Source organism: Heterodontus francisci, chromosome 20, assembly GCF_036365525.1.
Source record: "Heterodontus francisci isolate sHetFra1 chromosome 20, sHetFra1.hap1, whole genome shotgun sequence".
Classification (NCBI taxonomy): Eukaryota; Metazoa; Chordata; class Chondrichthyes; order Heterodontiformes; family Heterodontidae; genus Heterodontus; species Heterodontus francisci.
In genome coordinates, this window is record NC_090390.1 from 45827356 (window position 1) to 45841129 (window position 13774).

At 43.7% G+C, this 13774-nt stretch overlaps 1 protein-coding gene across 2 annotated transcripts in view; it reads left to right on the top strand.

Annotated features, from left to right (window-relative positions):
- bnip3 (BCL2 interacting protein 3) overlaps nt 1–13774 on the top strand; it is a 60997-nt gene that overhangs the window by 15652 nt on the left and 31571 nt on the right. The window lies entirely within an intron of this gene.

The following is a 13774-nucleotide window of genomic DNA, read 5'->3' on the forward strand; positions in this document are numbered from 1 at the left end:
AGGGATTGAATAGTTGATTACATTTCTAACTTACCTTGGCCAACATGCAAATATTTGTTTTGTCAACAATGCTTTATTTAATTTTAACACTAAAATGTTCGCTTAAGCACTTATAAATTTTAATTGAATCTAAATTTATCTGAGTAAAACCATACACCATAGCATACATGGCGCAGGACTGTTTTTGCCTGTGCAAGGAGGTACCATTCTGGTTCGTTCAAATAAAGGGGCCAGATTTTCCTTCTCCTGTGCCTAGGCACTTTGGATTACTTGGCTGCAGCACATGGAGAATAAATAGGTAGGGCGAATCTCATATGCACAAGGGAACCTCCCCAAATTTCCATCGTTTTAAACTAACAAACGAAAAATTGAGCAAGCTCTCTAATTAGGGTGTGATCATTTCACCCAGTTTTTCCTCTATTCCATGCATCTAGATGATTCGTTATATGTTCTGGTGCAAGAGGAAACTCCATTCCAAGAGCTTCCTCTCGTAACTGGTCTAATAAACTAATGTTACTTGGAATACAATGACTAATGATAGACTACCACCAGTGATAACAGACCATGCTAATTGGTGAATGGGTGATCACATTTCCACCTGCAGACACAAATGTTTGTAACTAGTAAGAAAAGCAAAATACAGCGATGCTCGAAATCTGAAATAAAACCCCAAGAATGCTGGAAACACACAGCAGGTCAGGCGATATCTGTGGAGAGAGAAGCAGAATTAACGTTTCAAGTCGATGACTTCTCATCAGAACTGCAAGATGCTATAGATATCAGCTTTTTAAGCAATTACAGAGTCAGGGAAAAGGGTAAAGGGTCTGTGATAGGGTGGCAGGCAGGAATGATTGGCCATGAAAAAGCTTGTGCACCTGTTAAGATATCTTTCAATGTGTCACAATGGTTGTTAAATCTTACAATTTAACTTTTCCACATGTTCCACATCACTAAAACATCGCAGTTGGAACATCAGTTGAAAATAATTGCGATGTAAAATAATACCAGGTGAATAAATTATGATTTATGGTCAGAGGAGAATGGCTGGTAATTTATATGTATTAAACAATTTTGAAGAAGCCTTCTATTGAAGGTAGTATTGTGTGCTTTGATCTTGGGCTATTCACAGAATCACAGAATATTGTGCAGATGCACAGTACGATCACAGACTGTCCTATTCAGTGAGCATATTAGGCATGTAATGACATTCTGAAGAGGAACAAGCGTGGCATCACTCTTTATTTCCACACTTTGATGTTTATAAATATAAAAATGACAGCTGGCTATGCTGTGATTGGGAGGTTTGCTGTAAATAAGCACTGAACTCTGGTTTTCATGTGACTATCACATGGGTTTGACCTGCGTACATACCAGGAAGCACAATGTGATTACAAAACAGAGGGGGGGGGGTGTTGTGTGTCAGCTGGCAAAGGCTGCTTTTCCATAAATTTGGTGAAGGGAATAACTGCTATTCTGAAAATTTGTATAAATATATCAGGAATTCTAAGCACAAATGTTTTTTTGTTCAGCAATTTTTTATTGTGTTTATAATTAGTGAGGAATAGTTTCAAAAATGGCTCCTTGCTGGTAGTACTTTAATTTGCAACCATTTATCAGATTGTTGGAACAGTACAATCCCTGAAACACTGGCCCTGATTTTAAGTTTGCAATACTCTGGAAGTGGGGGTTTTGATTGTGCGTCTGTTAGTGGGTTTTTTTAACTCACCTGCCTATGTCCTTTTTCTTCTGGGTTTCCTGTCCAATTAGCAGCCAAAAATGTGATGTGGACCCACATCGCGTAATCTCAACTCCGGTATTTAAAGGGAAAATGCAAACATACAAGTTTAAGGAGTTGGAGTTCGCTGTCAGAATTGAATCTAGATGGGCAAAGGCTGTGCCCCATTTTACTGATACCTCGCTGGATGTGCTGCTGGGGATTATGAGGCGTAGGAGAGAAATTCTTTTCCCTTGCAATGGGAGGAAGAAGCCTGCAGCTGAGACCAAGAAGGTGTGGTTTGAGGTACCGGAGGAGGTCAGCAGCAGGAACGTGGTGTTACATTCCTAGATTCAGTGCAGGAAGTGGCTTAATGACCTAAGCAGGTCAGGAAAGGTGAGTACAGTGATGCATTCACATGCATTCTGCTGTATGCATCAATTCAGTTCCCTCACTCTGCCTTGTCAAGCCTATTCCCATTACATAATACCTTATACCCACTTCAAAGTCAATTCACCATGATTGCAGAGAGATAGGAGGAGTACACCTCAAAAATGAAAGGGGTGATGCCATACTCCATTGAGATGATGTCTTCTATGGGTAGAGTGGCCAACACCACGCACCACCAAACGTTCCAATCAATCGACTGCTGATAGTGTTGAGAATCAAACTTATTGAAACTTGTAAGGAGTGGGCTTGATAAGGTACATGTTGAGAGGCTGTTTCCCCTCACAGGAGAGTCCAAAACTAAGGGGCATAGTTTCAGGATAAGAGGTCAGCCATTTAGGACTGAGATGAGGAGAAATTTCTCCATTCGGGGTTGTGACTCTTTGGAATTCTCTACCTCAGAGGGCTGTGAATGCTTAATTGTCGGAGTATATTCAAGGCTGAGATCGATAGATTTTTGGACTCTTAAGGGAATCAAGGGGTATGGGGATCAGGCGGGAAAGTGGAATTGAGGTCGAAGATCAACCATGATCTTACTGAATGGCAGAGCAGGTTCAAGGGGCCATATGGCCTACTCCTCCAATTTCTTATATTCTTATAGTCCATGCATGCCTTGAATACCAGCATGCAGATTTTCGATGCCAACATGTCTGCCATTTTAATGAGGTTGACAGATACCTTAGCCTTGGCATTACAGGGCTATACTGATCTGCACTAAAGAGTTCTGCACCACAGTAGTAACAGTGAAGTGTGGCTAGGCTGTGAGAGAGATGTTGGTGAAAAGGGTCATGTAAGTCCACTCAAAGTGCTTCCGCTTGTCAGCCACAGTCTGTCTCTCAGTCTGTAGCCCACATGCTGCCTCATCTCCTGATGGCCAAGTCTGTCCCTGCACAGGTGCAGGTGGATTAGTCTTTGGCAGGGCCCTCACAAGCTCCAACAGCCAGAGGAAGTCAGCCACAAGTATCTCAGCAGTCAGAGCAGGGGAACAAGCAGCCGCCTTCTAGCTCTGCTGAAGTCACATAGATTGCATCATGCAGGAGTAGTAGAGCGACACATGGATGTATGAGAAAATGTTGTTCTGATAAGTTTTTGTTCTTTATTTAGCTCACAAAATATTATTCTTTTTCAGCACTTTCCTGTCTTGTCAGTTTTGGTGTGTTGGATGGTAAATGGCCTTCTAACTTGTTTGAGGATGAATGTGAAGTCATGAATTGATGGGTACCAATGGGGGGATCTTCAAGGAGTAGTTGGTTGCAAGACTGCTTTATGTCAGTGACATTAGGGACTGTAGGGGAAGAGTGGCTGTTTCATTTTCTGGCATGGTCCGCTGCTGCAACCGAAGTGAACCGTGCATTTATAAGGGTATCCTGGGCAGGAATATGAGCAGCTGGAGTTGCATCACCCTCCTCCTCCTCCTCTTCCTCTTGCTTCCTCCTCCCCCGTCCATATCGTCTGAGGAGAGCTTAGCTCTTTGCCTTGTTCCTCCTGCAGGTCCAAGTTTTACTGTTGCACAATGCAATGCAGAGCACAGCAAACCACAACAATTCTGATGATTCTGGCTGATGCATACTGATGGTTGCTTCCAGATCTGTTGTGGCCCCTGAAGGGCATCTACAACATGCTGATAGCCTGGTCAATCACACATCTGGTGGTGATATGGCATTCATTTTAGCGCTGTTGAACTTCACTGTTGGGGTTTCTGACAGATGTCATTAAGCCAAGTTTTCAATAGGTATCCTAGTCGCCCCCAGCCACCACTTCAGTCTGCTTCCCGGTACTGTTACAACCTGAGTAGAGACCGTTAATTGTAAAACAAGAGATATGAACTCCCCAGAACAATTGAAATGTGTGACAAAATTTCACATTTTAAGACTTTTACTGTAACAAATAAATTAAAAATCAACATTAACTTTACGGTACTTAGTAGGTAGCTATTACACTAAATTACAGAAAAAAGTATTTCCCATTAATTTATTAACATACTCAAAAACCCCACACCACATTTATATGTTGCACAGTGTTCTCATCGAAAAGGTATTCTTGCAGTTAAAAGTCCCAAACTCCTCCCAGCTGCAGTGGGTTGGATCTCCCCGTGTCCTTCTTAAAGCCAACATCCTCTTCGCTCACTTCTTCCAAGCACCTGTGACTGGACTTCTGTTAATAAGGCAACCTCTGGTGACCCCATTGGTCTTTTCTCCTCCTGAAACCTCGAGCCTTTGAACTGGGTTCAGATCTTCGCAGCCTTTTGCTGTGTTGGTAATCTGAGAGCAGCAGTCTTCCAGAAAACAATTGACTTGCCTCTCTCTCTCTCTCTCTTTAGGCCGTGCAGCTGACTGCGTTTCTTCCTTTCTTCTTTCAGCCTTCAGACCTAGAAAAGCCTCTCAATTTATCTAGATCAAAAGTCAATAGTTGTTTGCCATTTACACTTCTCAGAGACCATGGGGTGAATTTTACTGGCACTCTGACGTTGGGGGTTATGGGGGCGGGGGCATAAAATGCCTCCAGAAGAGGCCCGCCACGGGCCTTGATGCCGGGAAGGTCCTGCCCTATATTACCTGTGGTGGCGAGACCTCGTGGCGGCCCCCCCCCCCCCCACCCTGCTGCTCGGCGACAGGATATCCATTTGAATATGTTAAAACATTAAAGCGAAGGAATAATTACTTACCTCGTCCCGACAGTCGTCCCATTCTGATGTTACATCCGACCGAAGATCCGATGTGGGACACTGGTGGGGAGGGGGGAGGAGATAATTGTTTCAGTCTGGGGGGTGGGGGCGGGGGAGTGGAGTCAAACTTCCCTGATAGGTCGAGGGGGTGATGGGAAGGCGTAAAGGTAAAAGTTTCTGAATTTTGTTTGTGGGGGGGTGGGGGGGAAAGGTCAGGTACTGAAGGTAAGTATTTTGGGAGGCAGGAGTAGTGGGCAGGAATGACATATTGGGGGGGGTGGGCGAGGGGCTGAAAGATTTTTAAAATTATTTTTAACACTTTTAAATGCACTGCTTCTTTAAAATTTGTAATTGCCATTTAGGGCTCTAAGCCCTTAAAAAATGGCACCGGCGGCTGCACAGTGGCACCGGACGACGGAGACGGCTTGCCCGCCCCCTCCACGTCATCGGCGGCGGTGAGACCCGCCCTGGCAATGCAAATGAGCCGCCATGTATAATATCACGGCGGCTCCGCGGAGTGAAGCCTGGTCGTGCGGGCCGCCATCTTCGAAGCTCGCTGCCATAAGTCTGACCATAGCAAAACCACCTGTGCCTTCCTTTGTTTCCAGGTGCTAAAAATTGCAACTTGAATTTGCATTTTAGAGCTCCTGGCTCCCCGTTTACAATCTGAGAGTCTGGGAGAGTGAAATCTATTGTCCTTTAGGTGTTAGAACCTTGCACCCTGTTTTCAAAAGGGCCTTTGATCTGGGTTCCTTGTTCTCATGGTAACCAAGACCTTGTCTCTGGGAACATTTTGAATGAGGTCACATGTTTCTTCTGAATGTCTGATTTACACTGCATTAAAGATCACAGTTTAAAAAAAAATACAATACTGCAAAGTTCATAACAGTACCAAGAGATCCGGGAGCTTGGATTGCTGCAGGATGAAAGCATCATGGCAGTTGCCTGGGAATCTTGTGCACACCTGCATAAAGATCTTTTTGTGTTGTACAGCAGCTTCACATTGATGGAGTGGAAGCCCTTATGGTTGACTAATATTCCTGGTTGTTCTGGTGCCCGGATTGCCGTATACAGTGCCGCACAACACACTTGTGAGCAAAATTATAGCTCATGGAATAAAAGGGATAGTAGCAACATGGATACAAAATTGGCTGAGTGAAAGGAAACAGAGAGTAGTGGTTAATAGATGTTCTTCAGGCTGAAGGAAGTTTGTTGTGGAGTTCCTCAGGGGTCAGTGTTGGGACCTTTGCTCTTCCTGATATATATTAATGACCTCAACCTTGGTGTACAGGGCACAATTTCAAAATTTGCGGATGATAGGAAACTTGGAAGCAATGTGAACTGTGAGGAAGATAGTGTAGAACTTCAAAAGGATATAGACAAGTTGGTGGAATGGATGGACAAGTGGCAGATGAAGTTCAATGCGGAGAAATGTGCAGTGATTCGTCTTGGTAGGAAGAACATGGAGAGATAATATAACATAAAGGGTACAACTCTAAAGGAGGTGCAAGAGCAGAGGGACCTGGGGGTATATATGCATAAGACATTTAAGGTGGCAGGACAGGTTGAAAGTGTGGTTAATAAAGCATACAGTATCCTGGTATTTACTAATAGGGGAATAGCGTACAAGAGCAAGGAGGTCATGTTAAACTTGTATAAGACACTAGTTCGACTTCAGCTGGAGTATTGCATCCAGTTCTGGGTGCCTCACTTTCGGAAAGATGTGAAGGCAGAGAGAGTGCAGAAAAGATTCACAAGAATGGTTCCAGGGATGAGGAACTTTAATTATGAAGGTAGATTGGAGAAATTGGGACTGTTTTCCTTGGAGAAGAGAAGGCTGAGAGGAGATTTGATAGAGGTATTCAAAATCATGAAGGGTCTGGACAGAGTGCCTAGGGAAAAACTGTTCCCATTCGTGAAAGGATCAACAACAAGAGGGCATGGATTTAAAGTGTTGGCAAAAGAAGCAAAAGCAACATGAGAAGAAACTTCTTCACACAGCGAGTGGTTAAGATCTGGAATACACGGCCTGAGAATGTGGTGGAGGCAGGTTCAATCGAGGCATTCAAAAGGGAATTAGATTGTTATCTGAAAAGGAAGAATGTGCAGGGTTATACAGGGAGAAGGCAGGGGAATGGCACTAAGTGAATTGCTCATTTGGAGAGCCGGTGCTGACACAATGGACCAAGTGGCCTCCTTCTGCATTGTTAACAATTCTGAGATCCTGTGATGTGCAGTCGATGGTGCTGTGCACCTTTAGGAAGCCAGTCCGAGCTGCAGAGCCAAGAGCCCACTTTTTCTGACTGGCATCATTGCAGGAAAAATTGGCATTATTTCCGGCCCTGGCAAACAAGCCATCAGTCCCCTATCTTACGTATTTGCATGGCTGACTGGGAGATCCTGGATATGTCTGCATTTGAGCTCTGGAAGGATCCAGAGGCAAAAGAAATGAGGGCAGTGTTGACTTTGAAAGCCCCTGATAACACGTGGTCACCAAGTCCAGCAAGCAACAGACCTCTTTCTAGGAGGCTGCAGATGTCTGTTACCACCTGGCTTGATATCCTGAGCCTCCTGACACACTAGTGTTCAGATAGGTCAAGGAGACTGAGCCTCTGTTTGTAGACCCTGTTTCGTGGGTCATGCCTCCTGTGCTTCTCTGCTGGTCCCCACTCTGACATACTCTTCTCTGGTGTGCAGTTACAGGTCTGTGATCAGCAGGCTGCAAGTGCTGTTGCTGGTCATCTAGGTCCTCGCCAAAGGCAGCCAAAGCGGCACCCATCCTAATGTGATAGAGCAACCTTCGAAGTGTAGAAGGTTAGCTCTCAGGAAAAGTAATGTGAACAAACCATTTCCCACTAACAAGTAAGAAAACAGCTATGAATACTTAGTGGCATGTTTTCCTGAGATTGATTTAGCCCCTTCAGTTGCTGTTGTATACGGGCCTTGTTTTCACAGGCGAATTTCAGGAAGTCCGGGAAATGCATAGACCCGAATTAAAGTCAAGTGTGTTGAAGTATCGCTCTAATTGTTATCAATATAGGTATGTTAAAAAATGTCCATTGTGGGACTTGGAAGAGCAGGAGTACGCAGTCCGGGCCCCACAAGTAAAGTTGAGACCTCCCCTGCCTTGGCCTCTTTTTTTCAACCCCCAACCCCACCTTCCCTGTGAGGCTTCCTGAAACTCTTCCTCCCCCATCCCTGCCACTTATCTGAAAGCTAGTGGGCACACACGGGCAGCAAGTAGACCAGTGGCGTTTAAATATGGTTCAGCAGCGATGTTCCCTGTAAGCTGTGCAGACATATAGGCTAAGTACAAGTCGGTCCCTTTAAATTACCATGCTGGCCATGCAAATGCACACTCCCAAACAAAAAAATTAGAGGGAATGTTGCTCAGCAGTTAAAATCACATGCCCTTCTGATGCATCTGGTGGATGGAAAATTAGTTTGCCAGAGCAGTTTCCTGCAGGAAATGCACTCCAAGTTAATATCCAACCCCATGTAAAATTTTATGCAGTGGATTCCCCAAAGATCAATTGGGTAGGCTTTGTCCTTTATAATTTAATTCTCTCTGGCACTGCTGGATGCTAATGTTCACTTCATGTGGTATGGTGTATTTCCATCATTTGCAACACTTTACCATTGTGTATAGCCTTACATGGGAGGATGTCTTATATGCCCTCCGCTTCTGATGGAAAATATCTGGAAGTGGTAGGATCCAAAGCATCTTCCTCCTCATTCTGCTCTGGAAAGTGGGTGAAACTCGAACTGCAAACCGTGCATAGGGCTTTCCTTTTAATTCTTTTTAATTGACAATTTTCTAGAAAATACCTTTCTGCAACACAAGGTGGCATACCTGCTATACAAAAGAAAATATCATAATTGAAAACATTTCCACTCCTTTCGTTGAAGAGATTTTTTAATCATCAATTAACCCAAAGTGCATCACAGTCACAGATTTTCTATTCGTCTGGTAAGGGTTACCCCCCAAAACATAAATGTATACAAACATACAAAAAATTAGTAAAGACGACCGGGCTCAGCAGATCTGTCCCATCCATCTCGCACACTGTTCATCCTATCCTATAACAATGCTGCCTCCCTGGAAACTTAATAAAATCAGAGAAGAAGCCTGTGGACCATTCAGGAAAAATGCTGGGTAATTGTTTTCCGATTCCTAACAAGAATGAACTTGCAGTTATCTAACAATTTTACATCCCAGTGTGCTTTACAGCCAATGATTTGTTTTGAAGTGCAGTCACTGTTGTAATAGTGCAGTCACTGTTGTAATGCAATAGTCAGTTTGCATTCTCCGAGATTCAGCACAACTTCAGTGGGTATTAAACAGAAGTCCAATCTAATCTTACCAGTTTCCTGTCGGATGGGTTAGGTTATAATGACCCGTGAGCTTTAATGAATGTGATAAAGATGGGGGTAGTAGCAGGGTGAAGAGAAGTGGGCTGCTGCAAGTTTTGGTGATGAATGACTAGCATCTTGCCCTGATCACCTGGGGTGTTCAAAGTTTGATCATTTGGGTTTTAAGCAGAGTTTTGAAGAAGAGGGAGGTGGAGAAGTGGAAAGTTGAGGGAGGAATTTGTGCACAAGAGGCCAGAGTTGGAGGAATGGGGAGTTCAGGTCAGGAGGTGGTAGGGCTGGAGTATAGAGATAAGGAGGAGTGAGACAATGAAAGGGTTTAAACACAAGGATAATTTAAAATTTGAGGCATTGGGGGACTGGCAGCCAATGTTGGTCAGCAAGGCCAGAGTTAATGGTGAGAATGGATTTGGTGCAGGATAAGATATAGGCAGCAGCAAGGGGCATGAATGACCAGTTAATCTGTTTGGTTGTTTGAGGGAGGAATGTTGACCAACACTCCAGGAAAACTAATTGCTTTTCTTTGAATAGTGACCTGAGATATTTAACATCCAGCTTTTTTTTTTATTATTCATTCAGGGATGTGGGCGTTGCTGGCCAGGCCAGCATTTATTGCCCATCCCTAATTGCCCTTGAGAAGGTGGTGGTGAGCTGGCTTCTTGAACCGCTGCAGTCCATTTGGGGTAGGTACACCCACAGTGCTGTTAGGAAGGGAGTTCCAGGATTTTGACCCAGCGACAGTGAAGGAACGGCAATATAGTTCCAAGTCAGGATGGTGTGTGACTTGGAGGGGAACTTGCAGGTGGTGGTGTTCCCATGCATTTGCTGCCCTTGTCCTTCTAGTTGGTAGAGGTCGCGGGTTTGGAAGGTGCTGTCTAAGGAGCCTTGGTGCATTGCTGCAGTGCATCTTATAGATGGTACACACTGCTGCCACTGTGCGCGGTGGTGGAGGGAGTGAATGTTTGTAGATGCGGTGCCAATCAAGTGGGCTGCTTTGTCCTGGATGGTGTCGAGCTTCTTGAGTGTTGTTGGAGCTGCACCCATCCAGGCAAGTGGAGAGTATTCCATCACACTCCTGACTTGTGCCTTGTAGATGGTGGACAGGCTTTGGGGAGTCAGGAGGTGAGTTACTCGCCTCAGAATTCAAGGCCTCTGACCTGCTCTTGTAGCCATGGTATTTATGTTGCTATTCCAGTTCAGTTTCTGGTCAATGGTGGCCCCTAGGATGTTGATAGTGGGGGATTCAGCGATGGTAATGCCGTTGAATGCCATGGGGAGATGGTTAGATTCTCTCTTGTTGGAGATGGTCATTGCCTGTCACTTGTGTGGCACGAATGTTACTTGCCACTTATCAGCCCAAGCCTGAATTTACTACATTTCTACATGGATTGCTTCAGTATTTGAGGAGTCACTAATGGTGCTGAACATTGTGCAATCATCAGCGAACATCCTCACTTCTGACCTTATGATTGAAGGAAGGTCATTGATGAAGCAGCTGAAGATGGTTGGGCCTAGGACACTACCCTGAGGAACTCCTGCAGTGATGTCCTGGAGCTCAGATGATTGACCTCCAACAACCACAACCATCTTCCTTTGTGCTAGGTATGACTCCAGACAGCGGAGGGTTTTCCCCCTGATTCCCATTGACCTCCGTTCTGCTAGGGCTCCTTGATGCCATACTCAGTCAAATGCTGCCTTGATGTCAAGGGCAGTCACTCTCACCTCGCCTCTTCAGTTCAGCTCTTTTGTCCATGTTTGAACCAAGGCTGTAATGAGGTCAGGAGCTGAGTGGCCCTGGCTGAACCCAAACTGAGCGTCACTGAGCAGGTTATTGCTAAGCAAGTGCCGCTTGATGGCACTGTTGATGACACCTTCCATCATTTTACTGATGATTGAGAGTATGCTAATGGGGCGGTAATTGGCCGGGTTGGACTTGTCCTGCTTTTTGTATACAGGACATACCTTGGTTAATTTTCCACATTGCAGGGTAGATGCCAGTGTTGTAGCTGTACTGGAACAGCTTGGTTAGGGGCGTGGCAAGTTCTGGAGCACAGGTCTTCAGTACTATTGCCGGAATATTGTCAGGGCCCATAGCTTTTGCTGTATCCAGTGCCTTCAGTCGTTTCTTGATATCACGTGGAGTGAATCGATTGGGGGGGTGCGGTGGTGGCACAAACAACTTTGACCCCAGGCTACCTGGATGTGAATTACTATGCAAATCAATGCTGGGTATGAAAGTCAAAGGGCAGGATAGAACTATATGAGAAAAAAGACCCCTGACTTGTGGACAGCAGGTTAATGAAAGAATGTCAAGAGTGTGGGCAGCTGAGGAGAAACTGTAATTTGGGGTGGAAGGTAGGTCTGTTGGCTTCTTTCCCCAAAGTTGCTGCTGAAATTCTAATTGTGGAAGTGTGGGTACTTCTGCCCACCTTAGTTATGTGCCTCTGCAAGTGTGGAGGCTATTGCATAAAATGCTTCCAATGTGCCTACTGAGACCTTCACCTGCTGAGAGCAGCACTTGCTGCTGTTCAATATTCAGTGTATTGACACCTAATCTGTACTAATGCTTTGTCTTTCAACACACCATTAACATATTGTTTGCCTTTTCTCCGTGACCTTTTGGTCAGCTATGTGGCCTGGTCCAATCTGCACCTTCTCCTTTGTTATCTCTTGCCCCACCCCCACCTCACTTGTTTATAATCTGTGACTTTTCTAATATTTGTCAGTTCCGAAGAAGGGTCACTGACCCGAAACGTTAACTCTGCTTCTCTTTCCACAGATGCTGCCAGACCTGCTGAGTGATTCCAGCATTTCTTGTTTTTGTTTTATGACTTCTATCTCCTTGTATTCTATTCCTCTAGATACAAAGACCAGCATTCCATCAGCCTTTCTGATTATTTTCTGTACCTGTTCGTGACATTTTAATAATCTATGTACCTGGACCCCCAAGTCTTTTTGGACCTCCACTGTTTCGAGCTTTTCACCATTTGGAAAGTATCCTGTTCTATCCTTTATGTCAAAATTGGATAACCTTACATTAGCCTACATTGAAATCCATTTGCTACAGTTTTGCCCATTCACTTAATCTAGCAATATCTCGTCATAATTTTATGTTTCCATCTACACTGCTTTCAATGTTGCCTGTCTTTGTGTTGTCAGCAAATTTGGATATGCAGCTTTCTATATCTTAAGTCATTAATAAATACGTGAATAGTTGAGGTCCCAACACACATCCTTGCAGGACACCACTAATCACATCCTTTCATTAAGAGTACCTGCCCATTATCCCTACTCTCTGTTTCCTGCTGCTCAGCCAGTTTTCTAACCAGGTCAATAATTTGCCATCAATTCCATGAGCTTCAACTTTAGCCAACAGTCTCTTATGAGGGACCTAATCAAATACCTTCTAGAAGTCCATATAAAGAACATCCATAGACATTACTTTGTCCAGTACTTCAATGACCTCTTCAAAAAATTCAAACAAGTTTGTCAGGCATAACCTACCCTTTACAAATCCATGTTGGCTCTCTGATCAGCTGAAAATTTTCACTCTCTTCAAATTGTTTTCATGTTTAAAGAAAGCACCGAGTTCTAAATGAAAAGTTTCAATCAACTCATTTCTGACATTTATAAGCCCCTAATAAGTTCTTTTTCCCCTTTATGCTTTTAAAATAATTTCCATAGCACTTTATGAATAAGAAGAATTCAACTTTAGGCACTAACTCAATTTTAAGGGAATTTCTGAAAACAGATTTCCTCACCAGTTTATATACATAATGAATACAGTGCAAGGTTCTTTGAACAAAGGAAAGTACACATTTTATTATTGATTCAGACAGTTTTATTTCAATGCACAGTTTAATAAGCTGAGTTTATTATATTCCTTGTGTAACCAAACTTGTTACCAAGGTACAAACTGTGATGTACATTTTAGCTGGGAAAGTACAATATGGATAATGGTTAGCTGCTTCAGCTTAGTTGAACAGTGTTTGCAGCCAAAAGTGAGCTGGGGGTCAGAGAGAGTCATGGCTTATTATCTGAGGATGGAGAAATTCATCACACAGGCCTCCAGGCTACAAGCAGATGCCTATACAGTACAATAAAAATGTATTTGCAGTTTCAAACTGTCATACTAACTCAGATTAATATACAAATGTAAAAAACAACATAACAGCAGTTGTCTGCATGTCCTGTGTGAGGCAACTGAATTAAACAATAATCGGAAGAGACTGAAACTAAGAGGGGAAAATGTTGGATATAATGTAAGCTGAAATGGGGGACCAGTTGTTCACCGTGTCTATCGTAACCATTGATTGTTAATGTTCGTGATATTATCTTCCCCTCCCCCACCCCCTAATATTAAACTACTAGATATATCCAGTGGAATCCTGTTGCATGCCAAAGCTTGTGCATGCAGTCAGACATGGATGTGACAGGACATCTACATCATTATTGACTCTGTAAAGAGTATAAGTGGAAGTTGCCAACAACACTGTGCATATACCAGGATATTGTGGGATATTGCTTAATTTCAGATTACTTATATGACAATTTGACAATATTTTACTTTTAATCCA